The sequence below is a fragment of the Agelaius tricolor genome, unplaced genomic scaffold (assembly GCF_023055355.1).
Source record: "Agelaius tricolor isolate 1412-34295 unplaced genomic scaffold, bAgeTri1.0.p SCAF_6, whole genome shotgun sequence".
Lineage (NCBI taxonomy): Eukaryota > Metazoa > Chordata > Aves > Passeriformes > Icteridae > Agelaius > Agelaius tricolor.
The window spans coordinates 5,729,249-5,734,231 of NW_027269266.1; positions in this window are offsets into that span (position 1 = coordinate 5,729,249).

Sequence of the window (4,983 nt, forward strand, 5' to 3'; positions counted from 1 at the left end):
AGTGATTTTCACTTCCCCTCAACTTTCGCATAACTTGCTTTTTTCTAAAGTTAGCAAGGGAGCTTGGCCTGTGGCTTAACCCTTTCTAGCCCCTTTCCACCCCCCACCAACCAAATGTGTGAGATAAAGGTTTATGGAGCTAAAGGAGTGGATCCCTGCTTCCCTGGAAGGGTCCAAAGCCAGGCTGGATGGGGCTCAGAACAAGCTGGGCTGGGGGAAGGGGTCCCTGCCCATGGCAGGGGGGTGGAACTGGATGATCTTTAAGGTCCCTTCCAGCCCCCAGCCATCCTGTGGTTCTGTGATTCTATGTTTTAACATCAGTACAAGCACACATATTGCTTTGACAGCTGAGTTGCAATGAGTTTTAACAAACCTAGGATACTTCTTCTAAGGGTTTCTTATATGCTTAAAAGCAGACTGCAAGAAGTAAAATAATCTTAGAGCTAACAAATCAGTAAGAAGTAATTGAAACCACGTCAGCTCTCACCTTGCAGACACCAGAAGCTTTTGCCTGCATCCATGAAACTAAAAGATGTTTTGTCACTTATTTTAGGGTTTTCACTTCTAAATGCCCATGATAAATGGTGCCAGTGAAAAACAGGGCAAAGAACTGTGGTGAACTTTGGGATGTATCAGGAATACAGCTTGAGTCTTCTGACTGATTTAAAATATCTTAAGCAACACAGACAGCAATTACAGCTGTGCTAGAAACTTCATTCCAGTACCAGAAGAAATTTACAGTACCAATAACATTTTTGAAAGCTTGTCAAATAATTTTCTTCGTTTTTAATTAGCTCCTGCAAGAGGTTGTGGCTTAGAGCTTGGAACAGAGAGCTGGGAGTAACAACATCCAGAGTCTATTCCCAGCTGTGGAAGTGACAGGAGAGGTGGCTCTGGGCCACTGGCTGCAGCCCCCTGGCCCAACTTCCACAACTGTAAAATGGGTAAAATCATCCTTACTGCTCAGGGACAGTGTGAGACCTAATTATAAGTTTGCAAGGAGCCCACTGCTCCTCCAATGAATTGTGTGGGGGAAATGAACAGTATTATCATATGGGTAATGAGCTCTCACAAGACAGGGACTCCTTTGTTCAAAGAAAGCAGCTTTTGCAGCAGCAGCCAAGATCCAGCAGAAGTTTATTAGAGAAAAATAAGTGTTGCTCATCTCTGTGTAACTGAGGATTTATTGCTTTATATTAGGAGGATTTATCTGCAACATATTGCATTCCTCAGAGTTTTTACCTTTAGGGAATGACTTAGGAATAACTCCTTAATGCCTAGTTTTGTAATGAAAATTAACTTTAGCTATCTTATGAATTGTTTATCTTAAGTCTGCACAATCAGTCTGATTATAAAAGTCTAGTGTTTTTCAAAAGACTGCAGAATCTCAGGTGAGTAGATGAATATTGAAAAGATACCAGGGACATTCTGCTTTTCTGATTCTGTTCCACTCATGTGCCCATTTCTCATATGAAGAAGAACAAGAGTGTAATTGTATTGCAACTTATTATTGTCTCACAGAAGAAGCAATTACTATATGTATACTAAAAGATCATTAAATATTTCCACTGGTAGCCATGAATCATGCCAGAAATATATTACTATCATACTGCATTTTCATCACATTCCCCACAAGAAGCTTGGTCAACAATTAATTCCAGCAACAGCATAAGAATAGCAAATAGCAAATTATATAGTAAATAGCAAATAGAATCTAATTTTTTCAGTCATCCTAAATTGCAGACTGAAATGAAAAATGATGTGACAAGAAGCAGCTGAAAGATTTGAATTTCTTAGCAGAATAATCTATGCAGAGCTGAGTGACTACAGGGGTGCAGCCACCGGAGTGAAATGTGGGGCTGTGTTGGTGCAGCAATGAGTCCCTGCAGGCTGAGAAGGTGAAGCAATCAGTCCAACCCTCTGGTTTTCACTGCTGGGAAAAAAAAATAAACACTGACATCCCTCCTCCCACCCACACAATGCCACCTGTACCAGCTGCTCAAGGCAAAAGCCCCAACAGCTCCAACACATTGGGATAGATCCCTGTGTGCTCACAGTCCTGTCCAGGACACAAATAACCCTGAAATATTTGGGGGTGGTGGTAAATGGTTCAGTCCCTCACTGCTTTCTCTCAGCTTAGAATGTATTTTCCCTATTTTTTGTGCCTTCACCAGTGATGACAGGAAATACCAACAGGTTTTCTGTGTAACAAGAGGCTACACGCAGCATTCCTACACCATCCCAGCCTCAAGAGCAAATTGCACAAACAGTGCCAGTGTATGACATTTATGAATTATGTATGAACTTTATGTTGCCACAGGGCCAGGGCAGCCACCAGCCCAGCAACATCAGCCTTGTGCCCTTCCTGCAGCACCTTGCATCACCTTGCTGGACTGGACCGCCCTGTCTGCCCACTCCCCTGCCCACACAGCCCCACCACTGGGACCACAGAGAGGAGGCAGCCTGGAAAGAAACCACTGTGGCCATGGAGAGGCTGGAGAGCAGCTGCCACACTCTGCCCCCATTCCTTTCCCAGGCAGGCAGAGCATCCTGCCTCCCCAGAAAAGTGCTAGTTCAGAATGAAACGTCTGCGGGGTCAGTGGCTGCACCAGGTGAGTGGGGGGCAAAGGGAGTCCTGAATTCCAAGGTGGGTGGTAGAGTAAAAGAAGAGAGAATGGCACCAAAGAAACCCCTGAGCCTCAGAAGGAGAGGAGGATCATGAACAGACCCAAAACAATGTTTTGTAGGTGTAACACAGACCCATAGCAATGTCCCCAAGGCTCCAGCCTGCCAGAGAGGGCTGCTGTGGCTTGGGGGAGAGGCAAAGAGCAGGAGAGGCACTCAGGACATTCAGGAGAGAAGCTGCTGTAGTTTGTGAAAAATGCCAATCACTTGTTTTAGAATTTTAAAAGTTTAATAGTAATAAAATGGTTATTAAAATAGCAATATAATTAGAGTAATAATAATTTGGACAATTAGAATTTAGGACAATACGAGACAATAGAAACAAAGAGTTACTGGCAGTCTGGGTACATTTTTCTGGGCAGCATAAGCCGGAAAAAAGACACCCATTAACAGAGGATTAACCCTTAAGAGCAACGGCCTGTTACATATTCATACACCTCATACATGATGCATAAATTCCATTCAAACACAGGATTCTGTCTGGGCAGTGTCAGCTTCTTCCTCTGAATCCTGATGGTGTCTTCAGGGCTGAGTGAGGTGGGAAGAACTCGATAAGAGAGCAATAAATTCTCATTCTCTGAAAGGTTTAGATGTCCTGTGGCTGCTCTCTTGGTGGAGTTCTCTCTTAAGAAAAGTATCTTACACAGCATAGTTTCTATTTTAACATTATGTTATAACCTAGAACTATATTTAACACACTACTGAAGAAAATGAATACAATATAACTTCCTAACACAACACATATAGTATTCATTTCAATGTTTGCAAAAATCCAATCATAAAACACGCATTTTTCACATAGTTAATCAGTGCAGACTTTTAATTATCACACCCAGTGACAATGCCCACTTGTTTGCAAGATGTAAATCTCCACCACTTTTGTGGTAGAGAATGGGAAAACACTACATTTTTTTCCTCCTCTGAAATGTTAAGAGAAGCAGGACAGCTTGGTAACTCTCACAGCCAGATTACTTAACAAGAAACTGCAGGCAGTTATGAAATAGGTGTAACACAGTGTGCCAGGGCTCCCAGGGTTCCCCGTGCATTAATCAAAGACAAGTCAGAACTATGATAGCACCAGAGCCACCGAGGGAGCTTTGCCTGCAGTTGAAGACACACATGGCAACAAAGTCTTCCCACTGCTGATTTCCAGCTGTTTTGCAGTTTGCCACAACTATAAAGCTTGTGGCCTTTCTCTGCTCTCCCAGGCTATGTAACCACTCCAACAAAGCGATTAACACGAGGCCAGTTTTGCATTAGCATTTCAGCAGAGTTCAGCTGTGATCTTCCTTATTTTTGTGTGTGTATTTACGACTGAATTCAGCACCTGCAGTGCCTGCAGCTCTCTAGCAGTGTGTTTACCTTGTGTATGTCCATCTGTGCACATATGCACACCTGATAGAGGGAAACCTTGCCTGGATTGCTCCTTTAGTCTCCTTCTGGAAGGAATCACAAGACAATCAGAGGGAAGTCAGCTTGATGCCACTGTGATGGCAAAATCTGCCACTTCAATGTGGATAGCAAATGGAATACCTTTCTAAGTGAGTTGGGAAAACTGGAGGTGAAAAGTTCTGAATCTACCTCCTATTTTTATCACTCATTCATGGAAAGTGTCCTGTTTGTCCCAAAATTAAGACAGCAATATCCACTCAGTGGAGCAGAGAATGCAGCACAACTCTCCTGTATGACCAATACTTAAATTTCATGTAATCCTGTTTAGATTCAGGTCAATGTAATGGGATCTATTCCAGATTAACACAGACATAAACACAGAACTGGAGCTTAAGCTGAAGGCCTCAGGGTCCTTCTTTCTGGATCTTTACAGCTGTTCTACACCTCAGTCTGGAGGATGTGATGAAAGTCAGCTACAAAGCCAAAAAAAGTTTCCTCTTTGCGAGCAGTTAATGCAAACACTTCAGCAGGCAAGTATTGGGCAATCCCTATGACTCTGCTGCTGTTCTGGCACATCTCTTCTTGGAAAACAGACAAGTCAGCATCAGAATAATTTCTACTCTAACCAAAAAACCAAATCAAAACAAAACAAAATGCCCAAAAAACCCCAAAAACCCACCTGATTATTTGCAGAACACTTCTAGTAACAAATGCTTTAAAGAAAAAATAAAAAATTAGCAGGTCAACAGATGAAAATGTGAGAACATTTCTTTTACAGCATTTACTAGCCTTCCAGTTAGTCTGCTTTTGAAACTAAATGATATTCATCCCTGGAGATCTTTCTTACTACATTCTAGATCTTGAGAAATACATATTTTCTGTTACTAATAATTTTTGCCGTTCCTT